The sequence below is a fragment of the Anas acuta genome, chromosome 13 (assembly GCF_963932015.1).
Source record: "Anas acuta chromosome 13, bAnaAcu1.1, whole genome shotgun sequence".
NCBI lineage: Eukaryota > Metazoa > Chordata > Aves > Anseriformes > Anatidae > Anas > Anas acuta.
Window position 1 is genome coordinate 6,692,853 of NC_088991.1, and position 22,830 is coordinate 6,715,682.

At 58.4% G+C, this 22,830-nt stretch overlaps 1 protein-coding gene and 1 long non-coding RNA gene across 2 annotated transcripts in view; both read left to right on the plus strand.

Moving 5' to 3' along the window:
* Positions 1-3,223: 3,223 nt before the first annotated feature.
* On the plus strand, positions 3,224-14,324 carry LOC137863861 (uncharacterized). The gene is made up of 3 exons (XR_011101191.1): positions 3,224-3,330; positions 4,662-5,462; positions 5,918-14,324. It is a non-coding gene; the product is annotated as an uncharacterized lncRNA (long non-coding RNA).
* A 1,220-nt stretch (positions 14,325-15,544) lies between these two features.
* Positions 15,545-22,830, plus strand: part of MID2 (midline 2) — a 57,621-nt gene continuing 50,335 nt past the window's right edge. The window contains exon 1 of the mRNA XM_068697405.1: positions 15,545-15,683. The gene's annotated coding sequence lies outside the window, so the exon portion shown is untranslated. The remainder of the gene's footprint in view (positions 15,684-22,830) is intronic.

Consider the following 22,830-nt stretch of genomic DNA (forward strand, 5'->3'; position numbering starts at 1 on the left):
TCACGGATGGGCAGCGCCAGGTCCCAGCACCTCTCCTATTTTGCTGTGCAGAGATCTCACTACGAAAGGCGCTGAAACCAAGGCTGAGCCCATCCCAGCAGCAACAGCAGCTCCCGAGCATCGGTGGCAAGGTGGCCAGAAGCAGCCATCTGCACCAGCAGGGCTCAGGCCCACGCCACCTGCCCCAGACATCTTCCCGGATGGTCCCTTCTGAAGACCAGCCGCTATTTATAGCCTGTGACACAGAAACGGGAACATTTGGGAACGCTTCTCCATGAAAGCGCAACCCAACATTTTCTTTTAATTTCTCCGTGCGAAACGCAAGCCAGCTCACCGCTCTATTTTTAGCCTCCCCATAACAAGCCGCATGAGCAGGCGAGAGGAACAGCATGTTGATGAGGAAGGTTATTGCACTCCAAACCTCCCCTCGTTTCTGCAAACAAGCTGTGCTGGGAGAGGCTTAGCAGCAGCCAGCAGAGGGGCTAGGAAAGCTGTCGGTCTCCTCCTCGTGACAAACAACAAGTTCAGGGCTGCCAGGGAGGATGGGGACGGACTGGGACCTGTTGGTTCTGCAGCAGGGTGGCCTCGGGAAGAGAGCCCCCCATGGCGGGCTGCTCGTGGGCACCTTTGGCCTCTCTTTTGCCTTGCTCCTGCCTTCAGCTCGAAGGTTGGAGCCCAAGAACGCTGCACGAAACTCCCAACGTGAGAGTGAAGAGGAGCCTGCTTTGGGAAGCAAGCTCTCCATAGCCAGCGTTGGCAATCATCCTGGAAAGAGATGACAAAACCCCGAGCGTGTCTGGATGGCAGGGAAGGGCAGCGTCCCCTGCGACACGCTACGAAAGGAGGAATACGCTTGACCTAGATACATGAAATAACATGGTCCCTGGCAAAGGGCTGCAGCAAGAGGGAGAATTTCACATTCATTAGAAACCCAGCTCCCTCGCCGCCCCCAGACACAGACAGCCCAGAAATAAAGATGCGCGGGGACAAAACGGCTCCAGCACACTCCAGGTCCAGGTTGAGAAGCTCCAAAGCGACACAACCACCAAAGCCACAGGTGCCACCTTCCCTGTGCCACCAGGAGCCACCTCCCCTGACCCATCCTCCTGCCTCCTTGGTGCAGAGGCTCCCAGCTTGCTGTCTCTCATCCCCAGACTTAGCAGACCATCATGGGGCCATCTCACACGGGGTGGCACCAGAAGGGCTGTTGCAAGGCTGAAAAGGCTGTGCCAATCCCCACTGCCACCATGAGTGATGTTTCAGGGGGTCCATCCTGGGTTTTCCCCCCGCTGCCCAAACAAGCTTGCTCGGGGGTTTTCCTCAGGCCCTGGAGCTGGCAACGTGGACCCGGAGCACGGAGGTCTCTGATCCTCCTGCCACGTGCAGAACATGCCAAGGCTGGTGGAGCCCGTCTGGCAGGCGCTTGTAGGCAGGAGCAGCTCCCGCTTTGGTGCTCCAGGTTCTTATTAAAGCTTGGGCACTGCCTCGCATCCCCACCCAGGAGTGTGGGAAACGTAATTGCTCCCTGGGCAGCAAAGAGCGAGCACGCAGGGCGTGAAACACGGGCCAGGGAAAGGGGGGAAGCCAGGCCAAGAGTAATTTGGGAAGTGCAAAGAATTCGTGAAAGTCTCCCCATCCCCACCCACAGCCCAAGGGCGTGTTACAACAGTGCTCTCCCAGGTTTCCTTCCACCACCAGGGATGACTGATCCCAACCACGCAGGCTCAGGGCGCTGGAGCTTTGGGGAGCTCTGCTCCGTGTCCTGGGGTCTGCAGAGCCTTCTCCTGGGAGATCCATCCTCTCGGCCACCACGAGGTGCTTCCCAACAGTGAGGTTTTCAGCAACCTGGAGGTGACAGAACCTTGTGTGGCAGCAGTTTGCCATGGTCATCAGCATCTCCAGGAGAAACCTGGGTGCGCACCAGCACAGCGGGGACCTACGTCAGTCCTGTCACCCCTGTGGGAGGAAAGGGCTCAGGAAGGAGACTTTTGCGAGGGTCCAGTGTCCCCCAGAGCTGTGCCCCATTGGAAAGCAGGGGAATGTCCCAGCCCAGCCCCTCCTGGACCTCTGGGGGGGCACCGTTTTGGTAAAGCCGTGCAGAGGCGCAGCTGAAGGCTGCTGACCGCAGACCCACAGCGTGTAACTGCAGCAGGCTGAGCTGGGATGCCCATCCCTCGAGGGCACCATCACATTAATCCAGAGTGAAAAGGTTGAGGGCTCGGTGGGCTTGGCATTTCCTGCTTTGATGGCTCCGTTTTTCGCTCTGTCCTCTCCTGGCCCTGTGGGAACCTTTTGAGGAGCTCAGTGCTGGCTGCGGGACCTGCTCCACGTCCCATCCCCTGCTGCACCGGCCAGGCAGTGCTGCTGAAAGGAAAGGCTTTGCTCGAGCAGAAATGCCACTTCCCCTGTCCCACACAGGGCAGAAACCCCCACACCTGGTGCTCACCTCTGGCATTAAGGGGCTTTATCACTGCCTGGTGCATGGATGGCAGGTAAAAGGGGGTTAGACACCTCTGAGCAGCGACGTTGGAAGCCTCTTCTAAGTCCTCGCCCCCAATGATTACCATCTGCATGTGTCCAGATTGCCAGCACTTGGTGGATGAGGGAGCTGACAAGCTCGGATCCATCACCCAAGCCATGCTGACACTGCTCTCAGGGGCTGCCCTGCCATGGGGGGAGCACGAGGTTAGCCTGGGAGCAACCCTGGACAGGAGTCACCATTCCTCCTCTGCAGCAACCTTCCCTCAAGCATTTTTCTCTCTTGAAGCAGGGTGGAAAGCTTCACGAGCTTTCCCCATCACTGATTGCCCAGGAAGAACTCAGCCTGAACCACCTACATTTGTCTGTCTGAAGCATTCCACGGTGATTTAGAGCCATTTAGAACTTGTCATCATTTTTTTTTTCTTCTGAAACGAGTTGAAGTCAACCTTTTCCTGCAGACGGGCTTGGCCTTTTTTTTTTTTTTTCAAACTGGCGATTTTCCAGCAAGGAGATTTGAACCCAAAAGACCCAGGGGCCATGCAGAAAGCCTGCAGGAGCTGCGTAGCCACGGGTGATCCCTGATGGGGAACGGGGAGATTTGGGGCAGGACACAAACAGAGTAGGGCCAGAGGCGAGCACAGCCAGATGCTGCATGGGCTGCTCCAAGCCCAGGAGCCTGTAGCATGCGTGAGAAGCGAGGGGAAGCCTCAGCTGAGGCCACAGCAGGGATAATAAAATGAAATGTTTTGTGCAACTAGGAGCATCAACTGAATGAAGGAGACCACGGCGTCCTGGAGGCTTCAGCACCCAGCACTGAAAGGAGCTGGCAAAGGGAGCGAGGAGATCCAGGTGCGTGCGGTGGAGGTGGAGGAACAGGGGCAAGCAGGGCACGGGGCACCTCCTGGGCTCCATCCTGCTGGGACGCAGAGCAGAAGACCTCAGGAAGCTCTGTCCTCTCCTGGGGGATTGATTTACCAGGAAGAGCTGGAGGTCAGGGCCGAGGAAGAGAGTGGGGCTGATAAACCTGACAGATTGAAAACCTTTGGGTTTTCAACCGTTGGGTTTTCAATCATCTCCCTGGAATCGAAATCGGTGAGCAGCAGCCGTGCAGACACGTGCCAGCCCTGCTCCTTGCCCCGTGCAGAGCCTGCAGCTCCGCTGGGGAGCGAGACCACCGCCGAGCCTCTGCTGCTGGCACAGGCTCCCAGAACGAGGAGCAGATGCTGGTGTTTCCCCTTCGTTCTCGCTCAGCTCCCTTTCTGCTCCTCCTCCTTCCCGTCTCGGCGGGGATGGTCCCTAGGTAGCAGCCCACTGGGGGGACATGGGGCCAGACTCCAGGCACGTGTCAGAGGGGGGTTGGACCCCCCAGATGCCTCCCCTCTGCACCGTGCCCCCAAATAAGGTTGCTTCTAACCCAAAAAGGCCGAGCAGCTCCCAAATCCCCAGCAGGACTCATGCCAGCACCAGCAGCACTCAGCCAAATGGTGCCTGGTTAGGGACATAGGGCACAGGACGGGGACTGTCAGCAGCCAGAGACAAGGCGAGGTGATGAATCCGGTTTGCCTTGGGGCTTGGTTGCTGGCTGCTGGCTGCAGTGGCAGGCGGGTTAATGATGCTGCTTCCAGGAGGCTCCATTGCAGCACCCTGGGACTGTGCTGGGAGCAGGGAGGGGGTTTGTGCCAGGCTGGGGATCCCTATCCTGCCTGGGAAACACCTGGCAAGTATGCCAGCAGCTCAGGAGAAGTGAAACAACCCTCCTTGTGTTGTATTTTCCTCCTGAACCACGCCAGTCCTGGGGATCCCGAGGGAATTCAGCCCCACGCAGCCAGTCCTGCTGCCAGCGTGCCTTTTGCAGACAGCATCGCCCAGTGCTGCAGGTCCCCAAAGCCCTGCTTGCCCCCAGATGACGAGCATTAAGCAAAAATACTGTGCAATACAGAATGCTCTGGAAACATTTTGGGGCTTTCGTATCTGAAAGGGAAGTAAACGAGGGCTGGAGTTAATGTTTGTAAGGTGCCTTTTGGGAATCCAAGCGAGGAGTGCGGGCGAGCACGTGTTGTAAAGGAGAAATACATCCAGCCGTTAACGAGGGGCTGGGGAAGTGCTGCTGCCTCGCACTTCCTTCCCTGTGGATGAGGAGTTTTACAAGGTACCTAAACATTATTGTGCTTGTTTTACAGCTGGGGAACTGAAGTGTTTGCAGGCGGTGTGATTTGCTGGAAGTCACCCGGCAGCACCCAAATCTGCTGTAGATCATTGTGGGGGTTCTCCACGCGCTCATCTGCTCCTGCTCCCTTGGGTGCCCTGTGGTTTTAAGGGAAAAGGTGACACTGGGTGTCACCAATGCCAGCAGACCTGTCTCCTTTCTGTCTCTGGAAGCAGAGCCCAGCCCCAAGCCTGTGCTACAGTTCCCAGCCGCTGTGCACATCTCTTGTCTCCTCCTGAGACCTCCCAGTCCCTGAAGAAATACGGCTCCAGCAGCACGCAGGCGTTTCCAAGAGCTTTCCTGGAGCCCTGGATGGAGAGAAGATGCAGTGCAGCTTTATGCAGTGATGCCCAGCGCCAATAAAACCAATAAGTGCTTCTATTTATCCTTCCTGGTGCTGCAGACCTAAATGGGTTTGCACGAGGACAAGGAATAAAACCAAAGGGTGGTCAGGAGCAGCAGCTCCCTGCCCACTGCTCACACAGACGTGTCCCTCGTCCTCGCTGCCAAATTTTGCAGACCTCGCAGCAGAAATTAAATCTTCCTGCCCTCGAGTTGCTCCTCAAAATCTCAGCCCAAGCAAAGGTTTATTCCCAACGTTGCATCTTATTTTTATTTTTTTTCCCTTCTATCTAGCCTGAAAAGGGCTTGGCATTTATCTGCGTGCAGGCACCTGATCGGACTGGACTGGCGCAGACCATCTGGGGACGGGCTCTGTGCAGACAAGAAGCTCCTCCAATTAATCCAAAATCTGACGATTTGCAGATCCAGAACAGTAAGGATAATTTTGTTAAGTTTGAGTGCCTGGTTCAGGGGGGGCGGTGCGGTATGGAGGATTTCACTCCAGGCACTCATGTCTACATGGCTAATGAATTCACCCACTGTGCGCACCCCCGGGACACCAGCTTCCCCTGCTCTGGATCTGTTTTTCCATCTCCGAAATGACTCTTCCCCTAATTAGGAAACCATAAATACAATTTGAAAAAATCAAAATGAGACTCGGCTCCATGTATAAAGCGGGGAGGAACTGGTTGAGGTAAGACTTAAAACTGAGGAGTGGGAAAGAGATCTGTGCAGGGATTCCAGCCTGGGAACACCTCGGCTCTTTCCCAAAGAGGGAAAAATCGATGGGGCAAAAGCCTAAATGACACTGGTCGCTCAGAGCTGCTAATGGAGGGTTCCCTGAGGAGGCGAGCAAGCTGGCAGCCCTCCTGCTTCATTTCTTGACAGGTTTGTCTCCTTGATGGCATTGCCCGCTCAGACACCCCAGCACTGGGACACCGAGGGGCTGGCAGCCACTCTGGAAGGGGACAGCGGGGCACGGACAGGACTTGACCCCTGCAGATGCTTCCTGGCTCTTCTGTCCTTCCTTCTCACCAGCTCTTCGCTGAGACGGGTAAACTATTTTATCTCGTTCATGGTCAAAACTCAGCTGTGGTGGTGTTTCCGATGTGCAGTGCTCAAGGTTGGTGGGGTCTTGGTCAGGGTGAAGGCATCTGCCCCACTCCAGCTCGTGCCTTTCCCTTCCTGTGGATCTCCTGCACAGCCAGCACGGGGGGTGCACGATGGGCAGTGACGCCTCTCCAAACTGCAGTTGGGCTTATTTCATGGGTTTTGCTTAAAAGGCAACTAAAAACTGTGAAACTTGAAGAAAATCAGCCTGGAGCCTCCTGCGCCTTAGGGCACTGGTCCGGGGACAGACCTCGTGTCAGAGCATCCCAGAGGAGCAGCTCACGGCGCTACGGGCGCGCAGCTGAGCTCCAGAGGCACTCGCTGCACACACGAACAAATTAATTAGTGCTCACGGTCTGTCATTAATAGCCTGCCCGATCACGTTGCCCTCTGGCGTCTGGCCGTCTGGCTCGAGGTTCAAACCGCTCCCAGCGCGCTCGGCTCCGGACGGTGTGTTTGAGCGCTGGAAGTAAGGAGCAAAACCCTGTGTTGGCTAATTTGGGGCACTCCCCACCACGTCCAGGCAGCTGGAGGTGCGTGCGTGTGTGCGTCCACTGTGGCTGGTTAGGATGTGCCTAAAATCAGAAATTTGGATGAAAAGCTGAAAGCAGGATGCTCCGGCACTGTGAAGCGCGGGCAGAAGAGCGGTTCCCCCTCCAAGGTTGCGCCCGCTTGCAAATGGGGATTTTCAGTGAAAAACTGGAAGCTGCACCCTGCATCAGGGAGTGCTTCTAGCAGGCGCCAGCACGCCGGGCTGCCAGCCCCGCTGCAGTGTGCCAGGAAGCCACGGGCTGCACATAATTGGCATGGAAAGTGCTGATGATTATTAATGACTCCAGCTCGTGTTTCACCCTGAAGGAGCCCGAAGCCTTTTATGGATGGAGTGCTCAAGTGCTTTTCGGTGTTGGCCTCACTTTGCTCTCCTTTAAGTTGGGAACGAAGCTCCCACAGATGGTGGTGGGGCAGAGCTGGGCCGGCCTCACTGCTCTGGGTGCAGGCTCCTCTCCTGCGCAGAGGTGCACGGGGCTGTGGTTTTATTTGGGATGCAGCAGGACCTGGCCATGGGGCCAGCAGATGACAACCAGGACCTGTGTCCCTCGGGTAGCTCGGGCACCATGGGGAAGGACACCCCCTTCCCAAGTATTTCTGGGCACACAGGTGGTTACAATGAGCTCTCAGCAGTGGTTCTTCACTCTGTTTTCAAAAAGTGCCCTAAAGTGGAGGTTCTCGCTGCCAGCAGCTGGGCTTGCAGTGTTCTTGCAGCATTGCTCACGTGCTGGGTTTCCTTGGGGGCATCCCACGGGTGCCCTCCAGCATGCTGCGAATTTTGGCCAGAGCATTTTAACTGCCCCAGGTGGCCAAATGGGCCAAGTCTCCTTGCTGAGCACCTACAGGAGTAAAAGAAAACAGAGAGGCAGAGCGATGGCTGCGGTGCCTCCTAGGCAGGCGGCTGCAGAGCATCCTGTGCCAGAGGGAAGGAGGATGTTGCTGCTGCAGGGCACTGAGCCCTGGCGGAGACACCGAAGTCACCTCCCACAGCGGGATGTGTGGGTTGCTCTGCATCATTCCCGGAGGTTCGTAAGTCCTTCGGGAGCACGAGTGCTCAGTTAAGGCAGAACAGAGCCACGGCCACTCGTGGAGCCGCTGGGGGCTCCCAAAGCCCCGCATCTCCCCCGTGCGCAACCGGCTCCAGGTGTCGAGAGGGAAGGTGGTGCGTGTGGCTTCCAGGCAGCGAAACTCCCTGTGGGCTGCAGGGTGAGGCCGGTTTCTGGGTCTGGGATGTGCTGGAGCAAAGCCGAGCTCGCCCCACGCTGCAGCGGGCTATCCATCCCCCCCCAAAACAACCTTTGGTCTGGGATGCGTGGGACGCCCGCCTCCCCACAGGGCGCAGAGAAGGAAGATAAGGCAGCGCTTCAAAGGCTGCGCTGGTTCTGCAGGTACAGGGGGAGAAAAAGTCCCTCTTCTGCCAGCACGTGCAAGAGACAAACTGCTCCTCTTGCAATTGCTGCCAAAAGGCCAGAACCAGCATCACGGCATCTTCCTCCCCCTGCACGTGGGGAGCATCACCTCGATCATCTCACGTACCTGGAAAATGCAGAGCAAAGCTTTTGCACCTTTTTAAAGGACACGTTGCAGAATTTCCCCGGAAAATACACTTCAAAATCCTAATTGTGAGCCTTGCACTCCCCTGACCTACTCACCACCACATGGCAAACGCGCCAAATCATCTGGATCCCCAATAATTACAGCCTGGCGCTAAGAAGCGAGCACCAAACCCGTCATTATCTGCAGAAGTTATTGGACGAATATTAAAAAAACGCAAAACGCAACCAAAGGCAAGCGCACCGAACCCAGGGGGACGGCGGTGGTGGACGGGCTGCCCTCGGTCGGTCTCGCACGGGGGTGACTCAGGCGGCAGCGATGCTGCTGGAGCAGGCTGGGCGTGCGGGGAGCCCTGCGCCTCCAGCCGGGAGCAGGGAGGGATGGGGCTGGTTCCCAGCCCCGCTGCTGCCACAGGGCAGGGAAGGGCTTGGCATCGCCTGATGCCACCCCAAGATAACAGGAGCATGGGGTAGGAACCCAGGTGGAGCTGATCCCGGGGCAGGGAGCTGCAGGAAAGGGTTTGGGTGGTCCCTCTGCCCTGTCCCCGCTGTCTTCACCACGGGGCTGAGGCTCAGACCCTCTGCAGCGGGGTCCTGCCTGCGGAGCTGAGCGAGCTCAAGGCACTGCAGCATCCGCAAGGGCCACGTCCAGGTACAGGCTGCTGTGGGGAGCTGTTACACCGTGCGGCGAGGGAGCGTTTTCGCCAATAAGAAAATAAATTGAAAATAAAGATTTTTCGCCCTCCCTCTGTTCAGCCGCGTGCTTCCCGCACGGTAAATCTTGGCGGGCTGACGGGTATTTAGAAGCGCTCGTTCATTGACAAAGTGAAAAAAATATACCTGGAGCAGAAGGGCCCTGTAAAGGTCCTTGTAGAGCGTGATTTGTGGCTGTTTATTCTCAGCGGCGAAGCAGAATCCATTAAAATGGATGTGCCCGTTACGGAGCACGTAGCTTCTCCCAGCAAGGCGCAATTACGATAACGAGCTGCATGAGGGCGGGAGCAACTTTTCAGGTGGCGGGGCTCGTGAGCAGCAGAGCAGCTCCACAGCCCGCGAGGAACAACGGGGCCGCTTAGGGAAGGGTTCCTAAAAATCACGGGACTCTGGCAAGGGCCAGAGCGTGGTGCCAGCTGGAGAGTCGTGGCCCCAAAGAGCTGCGCCCCGTTTAGCCTAGCAGGAGCCTCTCAGGAGAAGAAGGAGATAAACCACCTCAGCAGCAACGCTTCAGAGGTCTTCGGTGTGACGTTTTCCCCTTTTATCTCCAGCCAAATGGAAAATATTTGGGTTTTGCCCTGTTGGCTGAAGGGACCATCAGCCCTTCCCTGGGCTCAGTTCTGCGTTGGGTCCTGCGGAGCTGGAAAAGATCCCGCAGGAGAGCGATCTGGCCGGCTTTCAACCCCCTGCTGACAGATCCCACACCATCCCTCGGTTAATTGTTTGAATAGTTAATCACCCTGGTAATTAGCAGTGTGCGCCGTGTTGCTCATCTGAATTTCTGGGTGAAACTTCCAGCTCCTGCCTCCTGCTAGACCTGTACTAGATTAAAGAAGCTGTTCCCATCCCATTTCGGCTCCCCACGCAGGTTTTTTTGGGCTCTCAGCTCAGCTTCAGCTGGGATTTCGGAGCCTCGTGCCTGCTTTTGAGCCTCTCCGTGCAGTTACAGCTCGTGTCCAGGATGCTCTTTTGCTTTACCCTCACCGTGCCCGCAGCTCCTGTCTCTTCTTCAAGCTCCCGTCTCTTCTTTTTGATCAGATCTTTTCTTTCAAGTGCCTGGAGAATGGGATGGCAGCGTAAAACACGAGGTGTGGGGTAGGGGCAAAGCATCCTAATCACAAACTCGGTTGTAGGAGCAATGGGTCCTCTGAGGTTTCCACAAAAGCGCATCCTAACGAAGCTTCCCGAAATGTATGTGGAGCGTGTTGCTTATCGCATATGATCCAGAGGGTGAAGTATGCGCTCAAACAGTGCCTTAAAAAAAAATACAGGCAGATGAAATCGGCTTTATAAGCACAGTGGTTATCATTAATTATTCCAGCTTGTTCATTACCTGTATCACCTATAAATGCAACAGCTCTAGAGTACCTGAGGAGTCTCTCGTACTGCAGGATGCGTGGAAAAGCAGCCACGGTGACTGGGGAACTCCCCAGATCCCCCAGAAGCGGGGCATGGCTCGCCCAGAGCTGCCACCTCACCATGGGGCTGCTCACGGGACTCGCTCCCATGCACAGCATCACAGCCCTCCTCCTCCTCCTCCTCCTCCTCCTCCTCCAGGTATTCGTTTCCCATTAAGATTCAGCACCGCTTTAATTAAAAAGCCGGCACGCGGCCACCCAGTTCCCCAAGCACCCCGCACCAGTGCTCCCAGTCAGACCTGCTGGGTCAGGGCGTGCGTCAGACTGGGTGGTCCTGGGGGAGGCTGGATGGGGGCTGCCACCCCAGGAGAGCCGGGCAACACCTGGGGGCTCCTCCTGCCAGGATCAGGCCTTCTGCTTGCGGCACCCCTGGGTGCGCAGAGGGGACCTCCACCTCGGTGCGCTCACCAGCTGCCATCCCTCTGGTGGTCTTCTCCCTGCTGGGAGAAGGTCAGCCCACCTCTACCAACGGTATCACCATGCTCCCATAGCTCCTGGGGTGGGCAGCACCAGGGCAGCCCCGTGCAGACATGGCCCTGCCAAATCTCAGCCCCGGCTCCTTGGTTTTGGGGAAGGTGAGAGGTCTTTGAGGTCTGCTGTGTGCAGATGAGGGGGGAAACTTAGGTTTTTGAGCAGGCTGGGCTGAGGTTACTGGTTTTATTTTGATTATAAGCCTGACGTAGGTCTTGCTAAATGGATGTGCACTGTGTTTAATTCCTGGGTACGTTCTACCTGCTGATCCGTGAGGCTGAAACCAGTGGGAGATGCAAGTGAACCTGGAAGGGCTGCTCCCAGAGGGTGTAGGGTGAACTGGGAAGCGTGGGAATGTTTCCTGCAGGATTATAGGGTCAGGGTAGGTCTTGTGGGGCTGTTGTGGCTGCTGCGAGCCAGTTTCTCTTTTGGGAGGCGTAGCGATTACCCTGGAGCATCCTAAAAGACAGTTTCGTGTGCTGCAGGAACCGCACGGTGGAAGTTGAGGCTGTGCTTGGCGTGGAGCTGGGGAGCGCAGGTGCAGCACGTGCCCTTCCCTTCCCTTCCCTCGCTGCCTCTGCTGAGGCTCGTGCATGTCCCAGGGGGTCGACGCCAGGAGCATCTCACGTGCCCTTGCTCTGGTTTTATTTCCTGCTGCATCCGTTGGCTTTGGCCCATGCAACATCTCCCTGGGCGCAGAGCTGAGTGGTCTGGGGGCTGGATGGCACAGATTCGGCTTGGGCACCAGCACTAACATCACACGTGGGGTGGATCTGCAGAGGGCAGGGGACTCACGTCCTCGGTGAGCACAGCCAGGAGGTTCACGAAGGACTGGCATGGAGGAGGTGAGGTTAAGCAGTGAAACCAGCTGTGGCTCAGGTGGCTCTGGCACCACGGAGAACCTGGCTCCAGGCGCTGCGTGGAGCCTGCTGGCTGGCTGCAGAGGGGCTCCCGGCCTGAGAACTGCTCATCTCCTGTTGCGGCTAATTACCAGCCCTTAAATGCCCTGCAGCTGGCAGTCACTGGCATCTTTTCGCTGCCAGGATGCTGATGGAGAGCTCGTAGGACTCCTCCCTGCAGCTAGGAGCCCTCACAGCTGCTTTGCACCACAGCAAGAGGGCTGTGCTCACCCAGCTCCCTCCTCCACCTCTTCGCTCGGTGTCAATGTTGGCTCAGGGCTTGGCTGACCACTGTTTTCAAAGACACGCTTCCAGTGCTGCAAGAATCAGCTTGAAACGAAGCTTTCCACCCTACACGAAGTCCCCTCGTGCATGTGCATGGCGAGATGCTCTTTAACGACGTGCTCCTGGGCGTTTCCTTCCCTGGGACCCTTCGGCAGGGTTTCCATGCGATAATTCTCTTTGCTCTCCAAAAGGAGGGTTTCTCCAGCTGGGTTTTTCTTAAGCCCCGGTGAAGTGTTGCACTCGAAATGGCTGCAGGGGTGAAAACCCAGCAGGGCAGGTGGCGAGGGAGCCCTGCAGGATTGGGGAGGGCAGCAGGGGGTGGTTGTGGTGACGTGCAAGCAGCAGGGGCCCTTTTGGGCACCCAGCTCCATATCTCGATGAGCCCCCATGTAGGTTCCACAAGCCATTTTCTAGGCTTGAAAACCAACAGAAAGGGGGAAAAAAACCCTGCCAAATTGCCATGTGAAGCCATTCTGTGCTCCAGGTGGATAAGGATCTGATGGCACAGGAGCAGCAGAGGCTCCTCCTGGAGCTGGGGGGTGGCAGTCGCCCTCGTGCCAGCCAGCACTGGGGTGGCTGCTGGGTTTGATGGTCAAACTGGGAGCTCTTGTAAGCTAGAGTGGGGAAAACAGCTGAACCCATTCAGCCAGCTGAGTAGTTTCACCCTGGAGGCACTGTGGGGGAAGCGAAGGCGTGGTGAAACAAGAAATACAGACTGGGGAACTCGTGCTTTGTTTTGGTGTGTGTGGGGGGGTCCCAGCTGCTGCAGTCCCCCTGGGGCCTTTAAAAACCTATTCCACCAGGAGGTGTTGCTTCAGGTTCCTCGGCAAGCACAGAGGGCAGCACGTGGGCTCTGCTGGCCACCCTGCCTGGGCTGCGTTGTGCAACGCACCCGCCCCGTCTGGGAATGGCGAAGGACTGGGGCTTCTTGCTGCAAGGGGAGGGTCCTGAGACACCCAGGAGCTTCAGAAACGAGGAGCAACACTTGCAGGTGTTGTTGCAGGGTTTCCAGCTCCAGCTGCACGTCTCCTCCCGTGCTGGCTCCCAGTGGATGGGTATCTGACGTGCCTTGTCCCATCCTTTGGGGAGCGAGGGAGGGTGGCTGGATCAGGGGAGGAGGAGAAGGAAGCAGACCTGGGGACGAGTCCAGCCCTCTTGCTGGGAGAACAGCCTGGGCTCTCCCCTGCAACGCCTCACCTTCCTCCTGCAGAGCCCTTCCTGGACAGGAGAGAGAAGGGCTCTCCGCAGAGCTGCGTGGCAAGGGCTGTGTTTGCAAACATTTGCATTGCCTTTGAGCAGAACCGCTTCCCCTGCAGCTCGCTGGGGTGGTGCGAGGACACAAACGCGCCCCTCAAAAATTGGAGATGCTCAGAAGATGGCTTAAAACCCGGTGAGACGCTCCTTGCCTATCAAACCACGGCTCCAAACTCTCTCCAGGTGAGAGCTTCCCCTCCTGGGCTCGCAGGAGAGGCAGAAGGATGGGGCTGCTCACTGGTGCGCCGTGCTCTCCAGCAGCGTTTCGCGTGCTGTGGGGACAGCTCAGCCCTGCTGCGGGTGCTTCTGCAGGAGGACGCTGAACAATGAAGCCTTAATGAAGCACCCAACACCCTCACCAGTTCCTGAAGAGGCGTTGGGCAAGTGGATGTGGAGCCAGAAGAGCCTGTTCTGGGGCAAGCCGGTGAGGCCTGTGGTTTGCTCAGCATGGGAGAGAGCAGAAATTTGGATGAGGCTGTGAAATTCCAAGGTTCAACATGAGGTGGTGCAAAGCATCCACTTCCCGTCCCCGAACCGGAGCCACAGCTCCCTGTGCAGTAGCAAGGAGGAGGAACCGAACATCTCTGGATAAAGGAGGTGCTAGGGAAACCTAGAAAAAAATGAAGTCATCAAAATAGAAAAAGAAAACGAGAAGAGATTAATCCAGGGGAATTCATCCATCCCTGCTCATCTCTACAGCCGCCTGCTTTTTGGAAGAGGGATTCTGAAGTTAAAATGATTTTTTTTTTCCCCCCATGCTTTCCACTGTGAGAATAGATTTCAGGAGGAGAGTTCTGCTTTATAACTGTTAGTTATGCACTAGGCTCCCTGGGCATGCGACACAATTTAAGCACCTTCATTCCCCATCATACATGGATGCTAACGCCTTGGGCAGTGCAGTCGTGATTCCCTTGGTCCCAGCAGCACGCAGGGTGCAAAAACCAAGCCAGCCCCTGCTCGAAACGCATGGGTCCTCCTGGAAAGGGTGTTGAGTGCTCCTTCACCTCTCCAAAACACCTCTGTGGGCGGATGGAGATGCTCTCCCCACCCCTAATGAACATGACTCACTCTGGAGTGGTTAGCGCATTAACATAAAGAGCTCTACCCTCCCGCTGCCCTGCTTGCTCAATTAAAGTGTCATTTGAACCCCGTCCCTCCTGTGTTTTGAACACACGCACATGCCCAACAAGGCTGCGGTGGCGGCTGTTTGCCCAAGGTCACCTCTGACACCTCCGGCTTTCATCCAGGGGCCCGGCTGATCCCAGCGCGCATGGAGCTGGGAGCGGCGCCCTCGTCTCCTGGTGAGCTCTTAGGAAAACCGATCGGGGGCTTAAATAAATAAAAGGAGAAATAAATACTCCCGCTGCTGAGCTGTGGGCTGGCGGGGCCCGCTGGCTGATACCTGCAGAGCAGCAGCGGTGCTTTCCTGTGGTCTCCAGCCATCTGCTGGTTGCTCGTGGCCTCATTTCTCCTGCAGCCTGATGTCTCGGGGGGCTGCACATCTGTGCCGTTGCCTTTTGCTGCTTTGGTGAGGGCACAGCTTAAATCTGGCCCTGGCTACCTGCTGGTGGCCCTCAGCTCAGGAAAGGGGGGGTTGATTTCTCCCCATCCTACCAAAGGAGGGTCGGGCTGCGAGCCTGGCAGTGACCTCCCCGGGAATGCCCCAGCGGGTGGGTGCTGTGCGCTGAGGGCTGGCTGCATGGGCCCAGCCCGTGCGTGTGCCAGCAAAGGGTGGAGAATGGAGGATTTTCATGGCTAAATATGCGGCGAAATGGCTCTGACGCCCAAAGCTCCCTCCTAGCCCACGTGCAGGAGCACCAGGATGCCTTTTCCCTCCGATTTATTTTAAAGAGGTGCTCTGGGCAGCCTTTGAACGCGGACAACCCGTGCGGCACATCCCCGGGAACCCATCGCATCGCCGCGTCCCCCCTCCCTCCCTGCCCTTTGCACCCGCACCCGCACCCCTCCCGCAGCAGCACAGCCCCCCAGGAGCCCCCCAAGCCCCCCAAGCCCCTCCAGGAGCCCCCCAAGCCCCTCCTGGAGCCCCCCAGCCCCCCGTCCAGCCCCTCCCCAACCCCCGCAGCCCCATCCCTGCGCGCAACCGAGCGCAGAGCGGGGTCCCCCCAGGGGTCCCCCCAGGGCTCCCAGCTGCCGGTAACGGGAGGAAGGGGCTCGCTGCGGGGTTTGGTACCGGGGCTCGGTGCCACCCGGAGCCGCCTCACCTGCGGCGGGGCGGGGAGGGGCAGCGGCGGCGGCGGCGGCCGGGGGAGGGCTCGGGAGCTCGGCGCCGCCTCCCCGCGCTCCGCTGCCGCCCGCCCGCCGCCGTCTCCCCCGCGCCGCCGCCGCCGCCGCCGCCTCCAAGATGCCCGGGCAGCGGCGGGGAGGCTGCCGCAGCCCGCTGGTAAGGCACAGCGGCACCGGGAGGGGGGCACCGGGGACGTGGGGGGGCTTGGCACACCGGGAGAGGGGTGCCGGGCTTTTGGGGAGGGGGCCCCGAGGTTCTGGGGGGGCCCCCGGTGGCGGCTTCTCCTCCGTTCCGCGCCCCCCCGCCGGATCCCTCCGGCGCCGGGGCGGCTCCGTGCGCCCATCCCGGCTCTTTTCGGTTCCGTGTGTGTATGGGGGGGTCGCTCTGGGTCCTACCACCCCCTCTCCCCCCCCACCCGGGCTTTTTTCCTTTCCTTTTCTCCGAGCCCGGGGGGGTTCCCGTGAAGTCCCCGGCAGCAGCCCGCTGCCTCTCGCCCCGCCGGGGCTCCGGAGAGGGGAGGGGGGGGGGGAGAAAGTTGCCGTGGAAGTTACACGAGCTCGAGAGGCGGGGGGGTGCGTGGGCCCCGTCCCGAGTGGGGTCCCCCCCGGGGGTCGCCGAGGCTTCGGGGGTTTCCGCAGGAAGGGGAGCGTTGGGCTTTTTTAGCCCCCCCTCCTCCCGCGGTGAATAGGGGGGGAAACTGGCTGCAAAATGTTGGGGTGGAAAAAATGTTTTCCTGGAAAACCGGCTGGGAAAAGGGGAAGGGGCGAGGAGGAGGAGGAGGGAGAAGGGAGCGGCTGCGGGGCTCCGGGCAGGTGGTGCCGGTGTCGCTCCGGAGCCCTGGGTGTTGCCGGCGCTCTCCGTGCGCTCCGAGCCGGGGCTGTGCCCTGCGGAGCCTCCTGCGGCAGCGGGGGGAAAGCAGCGCACGCACAGCGCGGCCGGAAAGTTGCGCTGCCTGTTTTGTAAACGTCGCTTTAAAAATAATAATAATAAAAAAAAGAAATTAGGCGTGCGATGGATTCCCTCCCTGGAAGGACGTGCTTGGGTGCGCTGCTGGCACGGGTACAGCTTGGGTGCCAGCAGCTTGCGTGGCGTTAGGCACACGTGTGGGGGTAGCCTGGGTTTGCAGGCAGGGTGGGAGCATCCTTGGGACCGCTGGAGATGCGTTAATGCCTCCTGGTTAATTTTAACGCAGCGTTGCCCTCCGTTTTGGGGAGGGAGAGGCGGGTTTCGAAGCCAGCGCTTGGGGTTTTATCCCCAATTTTGGAGTTGGATTCAGAGCAGGTCGCTGTGCAGCCAGAGGTCGGGGCTGCTGGATAGTTTGGAGAGAAGCATTTTGGGGGTTGTGGGGTTTTATTTTTTTGGAGCCTGTTACATCTCGAGTCGGCTCCCGTTGGTGAGATGTGCTGGGTAAAGGGGGAGGCTGAAGCGGGGACGCCGTAACCGGGACTTTGCGGGGTGCCCATGGCCATTCCCCTCCGTGAGGCTTAATTGTGGTGTGGCTGTTCCTTGGGAGGGGGTTACCGCTCCCAATAGCGTACCCACTGTCACTCACCTCTAGTTTAGGCTGGTGGCCCCCTTCTGGGGACATTTCAGGAGGGTTTGGGGGTGCTTGGGCAGCAGGATTTGGGTGCCCCAGGGTCGGCACGGAGCTCGGCTTGCTCCCCGGCCCTTTACAGCATCCTCCTCGGCAGGAGCGAGCAGGCTGAGGATCTGGCCTCCTCCCCGCAGCTCCAGCAGGGCTTGAACCTGTGCTCGCCGGGTGCCCGGATCACGTTGGCTGCTTCTGGATTTTCTTCCCCCAGAAAACAAGCGCGTGCTGCTGCTTAATGAGAGCCTGCCTTCACCCTCATCTTTTTTTTTTGTTTTTTTTTTTTGTTTTGCCAATGAGCCTCTCTGATTAACGAGAGGACACGGCGGGGGGAGGCCCGACGAGCAGCCTCCCTCTGCTACCGCCTCCAGCCCGGGCTGCCCAAAATGCCAGGGCCCAGAGGTCAGCGGCGGGGACAAAGCCGTGCCTGTGCGCAGCCGAAAGCTGCCCCGTGCCCTGCGAGGGCGGTGGGGCTCTGGCACGGGGGGAGCATCTCGCCCTCAGATCCCACGCTGCCTTCCTGGTTTCTTGTGGTGTTGTTTTTTTTTTTTTTTACGTGCAGCTGCTTGCAAACATCGCGGTAACTCTTGCCACAGTGGGACGTGCCTCCTGGCCGGGATGGTGCCGGCACCGTTTTTGCGTCCTCGAAGGGGAGCTGGGGGCTGGTAGCAGGGGGACCCCAGCAGCTCCCTCGGCTCTTGTGGGCTCTGGCAGCTCCCCGCCGCTGCTGGGCAGCAGCATAAGAGCCTTTTGTGCCGCTGGATACGCTGCCCTTTCTCAGGAAATCGCCTATTGTGCAGGCTGGAGGCTCTGTCTGTCTGTCCCTCCCCGAGCAAGCAAACCCAGGGAGCCCAAAGGGCAAGGGACATCCCCCCGCCACCCCTTTCCCCCACTCCCCTCTCGCCTTTGAATCCTCCTCATATCTGAGTCCCCTTCTGGGCAGGGATGCTCGCGGGGACCTCTGCTCGCTGCAGCCTCGCGGGTGCCCAGGGTGCGCGGAGTCGGTGTCCCCGGTGTCCCCTGGTGTCCAGCACCGGGTGCAGGGGACGTGGCACAGGTGCACCTTGGAAAAAACCTGGCGTGCTCCGCAGATCCAGGGCTGCCTCCCTCGGACTCTCCAGGCCTGTTTTGGGGCTGCGTGGATGCGGGCGAGTCTCTTACACTGAAGTGGAAACGGCGTGCGGGGTCCGGAGGGTGGTTCCCGATGGAAGCCGTGTTTATTGTTGAAAACTGCGCCGGCTGGGATGCGGCCAAGCAGAGGAGCGTGCTCGGAGCCAGCTGCAAAGCAACCTGTCCTGGTGCGTGGACGCCTGCTCTTCCCCAGACACGTCTCAGCAAATGCTGCCGCTGCTCTGGTTTTAGTTTTTTGTTTGCTTGCTTGCTTTGTGGTTTCTTTTTTATTTCTACATTTATTTAAATTTTGATTTTGTTTACAGCTGTTGCAGTGTTGGGTGCTGCAAGCTCTCAAAACTCTTTTTTTTTTCTTTTCTTTTTTTTTTTCTTTTTTTTTTCTTTTTTTTTCCGTTTCTCTGGGCCCTCTGCTTGAGAGGAAAAGATAAAACCTAGCGGGCTGTGAAAAGCCAGGATGAGAAATAATCGGAAGCCTGCCACGTTGGTGCGAAGCAAGGCGAATCCAGAGGATGCTGACTGCAGGCCTCGTAAGAAAGCGCCCAGCAGGGTTGTTTGCCAGCGCCGCGCACGAGCAGCTCGCCACGCACCAGGAGCAGCGAGGCTTTGCCGGCTTCCCGCGACGTGGGTTGGGTATTGTGAAATGAAAGGGTCCCTGTGCCTCTGCAGAACATCATTACTATTATTTATTACTGGAATTTGCGTCTAACCGGGAAATTAATTGCTAGGTCTGTTTGTTTGTGTCTCATTTTGCAGGCACGGGAGCTAGCCCGCTCTGGGGTAATGGCCTAGAAATTAAATTTCATTTTAATATGCAAACCCAATTTTGAGTTGATCGACCAAAGGGGGGAAAATTAACTTCAGACAGCAGGCAGAGATCTTTATGAAGCCGAGCTGGAGCGCAGCGTCGTAAATGTGAGCTGGCCCAAGGTCTGTGTGGGAGCAGAGAGGATGGATGCGTGCGCACATCCCTGCGTGTGCGCAGGGTGCAGCTGGGCAGCACCCTTAGCGGTGTGTCAGAGGTGATGAGGAATAAACAAGGTTTTGGTTTTGCAAAAGGCCACGAAGCCACACGGTTAAGGGACGGCACGGATCCCACCCGGCTCCCAGACTCCGCTGGCACGGCCACGAGCTTCAGCGGTGCAGGAGTGGGAGCCAAAACCAATTGCGTTTGTTTAGCAAACTCACCCCGACGTCTCCTGGCTCGCGCTTTGCATCACGGTACGGCCGCGGCGTGCTGGGACCTGGCCTCGGCTCTCCCCGCCGATGCCTCTGCCTGCCTGCCCTGTTCCTGTTCCCCCTCCCAGGAACGTGCTCCGATCTGTGCTTGGAGGCTTTCCCTGGCTGCGGGCGGCTCCGACGCTCGCTGCACGGCGCCAGGAGCCTGTAGGCAGGAGGAACGGGCTGGGCCGTGTCTTGCAGGAGAGTGCTGAGCATCTCGGGGGCTTCTCGGGGCTGAGCATCCTCTTCCTCCGTGGTGGGCAGGTTGGTGATGCCCTCCAAGGTCTCCGCTGGCCCCATGAGCACACCTGAGCTTTCCCAGAGCCCCTGCCTCACCTTTCGAGCTTGCTTTCCTCCTGGGAAATCCATTTCTTGATTAGCGTGGGCTATTCCTGTGCCTCCTGCCATCTCTCCGGGCATCGAGGAGAGCTGTGTGTGAAGTCTGCAAGGAGGCACCAAGTCCCCGAGTGTTTGCGCGGGGAGCACAAAGCGCAAAGGATGCTGCAGCTTCTGCTGCTGGTAGCCCCGGCGCATGCCCGAGCTCCGTGTCTGGGATTTCCGTGTGCCAGCTGTGAAAAACCGCCTGTAATGTGAAACTGGAGGTAATTAGTGAGGAAAATAAGTTGCGCTGCTCTTTGACTTCATTACATGTTGGAGAAAGGGATCCCAGCTTCTGGTTGTCATTGGAGGTTGCTTTTTCGGGTGCTGGCTGCTGTGCCTTTTTGGCCCCGTGCCTCCGCGTGTGACACGTTTGCATTTTTCTGGCATGAAGTATGTAGTCTTTTTTTTTTTCTCTCCCATCCCTTTTATCTGATTGCTGAAGTCATTAGGCAGAGAATTGCATCTACGGAGAGCTGAAAGGGACGGCGGCGGGGACGTGCCAAGCCAACCCCAGCTGCCATGGGGACGCGTGGAGGTGACGGGTGGGGTGCAGCCTGTGATGGGCTGGGGGCAGCCGGTCAGAGAGCTTTGCTGGGCCTTTCCCCGAAATCATCGTGCCCGTGCACCCCGCGGGCATCTGGAAATCTGGCTCGTGCACAGAGCGCTGCCACGGGGTAGGTGTAGCAGAAGGCTCCAAGGAGCTGTCAGGGTTTGAAAACAAGCCTCGATTTGCCCATCTCCGAAAAGATGGGGTGGGGACCGAGCGTCGTCCTCCCCACCAGAGCCTGGGAAGGACTGAAGAGACCTTCATCCGTCTGCATCCACCGTCTTCTGCTGGGGACAGCCCCAAATGCTTGGGCTTCTGCGTCCCGTGTGAGCCAACCCTTGGGTTATGTTGCACCAGCCTGGGTGCCTCTTCCTGCCCACGGTGGGGTGGGAGGGTGTGAAAGCCCAAAATATCTCCTACCTGCATTGTTTCTGCATGGGGGATTACTGCTAATTATTCCCCATTGTCTGCAGTTCCTGCAGGAAGCCTTGTTTATCTTACCCGCTTAGCCAGGAATGCAACCCCAAGGAGCCCACGAGGATATATTTAAACTCGCACAACCCAGCACAATAGCCTTTGAATTTCCCGACTCCGTGGCATCCGTCGTGAGCGCGGCCTCGTTGCATCCGGGCGTCGCGTTTGGTGGTTTTTGGGGTTTGGATGCTGGACCGAGCAGCCCGGCCCCGGCCGGGGTTGGAGCGTGCAGCCGGTAATTAGCGGCGCACGAGGCCGTGGGGCGGGATGGCTGCAGGAGGCTTCGAGCAGCGGCTCTGGGAGCGTGTGCTGGGCACAAAATGGAGCTGAAGCGATGCTGCTTGGGGTTCACACGTCCCCAGGCATGTGTCGGGGGTCCTTGGGGATGCGCCACGGCCCTAAGTTGGCTGTGAGGGTGCTGGAAACCTCGACGCTGGCACTGCGCCTTGGTTGGGGTGGGCAAAAGCGCTTCTATGGGGGCTTCTTGTGAGCAGGACAGCCCCAATTCCCTTTCGTGGAGTGGTGTTTGAGAGCTGCTGGCTCCTGTTGAGCTAAAGCGGAGCAAATTGGACAGCACGAAGGCAGGGAACTGGGAGGAGAAGCTCCGTCGGGCAGAGCGCAGGACGGCTCGAGGGGGCTGCGCGTGCCTGCTCTGTGGCTGGCACTGCTCCAAAGCAAAGTGGGGAAAACGCCCGCTGCGACGGAATAACCGACCTGATAAATGCTCCTCGAAATGCGATCTGTCTTAATTACGCCTCAGCGTTAAGGTTCCTCTGGTAGCAGCCTCGATGTTTGCAGGGCACGAGGGTCCCCGGGGAGCTCCGGTGTGGGCTGGCTCCTCGCCATGCGCTGTTTGCTTGGAGCAGATGCGTTGCGTGGTGGCAAACATTGCCTTCCTTCTTCAGAGCCTGCTCTGGGACAGCCAGGAGCCCCAAGGCTCTGCAGAGCTCCTCTGCCTTGCTTCTGGTCTAGTGGGGGCTTTTGCAGCACCGCATCGACCGGGTGTGTGCCTACACCCTGGATATCTCCATGCAGTGTCCATCCTGGGGATAAAAACCATAAAAACCATGGCTTGCTCTTTTTTTTTTTTTTTTTTTTTTATATAAACCACGGCATTTGCAGCCGTGCCCTCCCCTTGTCCTTGTGGAGCCAGAGCCCTCTGGCTGCCTGCGGGGACGTGGCTGGGCTGGAGCTGCATTGCAGGCTGCCTGGTGAAGAGGGAAGGGATGCAGCAGCGCTGGAGGGGGACACCAGCTCACCCCGAGCTGGGTGCTGCAAGGAGCTGGCCCTGCATCCCCCGGGGCTGGAAGAACCGGGGCTGGCTGCCGTGAAACTCCTCGGATGGGCGTCCACGCGGGTGTACTTCTCACAGACAGGGTACTGTGTTTCCACCAGGGTGAGCTTTAATTAAAACGATGAGTGAGCAAGCGGGGTTTAGCTTCCAGAGCGGCTGGAAGCGCTGGGCTGTGAAGGGGAATGGCATCGGGTGAGGGCTGGGAGGAGAGCAAACAGCTTCGGGACGGGTGATGGATGGAGGGAACGCGGCGAGATCTCGGGCAGGGGGGCCTGGGGCAGGGGAGAGATGCCCTGCACCAGCCAGGCTGTGGGGGAACCATCACCTGTGTGTCTGCTGGGGCTGGGAAGCAAACTGCAAAAAGCCCAGCCCGGCCCTGCATGCTGCAAACTCCAAGCCCCAGTTTTTTTGGGAGCCACGGGTGCTGTGCGTGCCTGGGGGCTGTCACCTGGCTGGGCAGGGCTGGTGGCAGGGCACGGTGCCTCGCACGCACCTCTTAGCCGGGCAGGGTTTGTAGGAGATGGGTAAAATCCTCCCTGTGAGCAGAAGGGTGCAAGCAGAGGAGAAAGGGATGAGCTCTGGGGTTTGCTGCTCCGAGGTCCTGGAGGTGACCGAGGTCTCTGCCCTTTGGCACCTTTGCGCCGTGGGGTTGCCCATGGCGAGCCCTCCC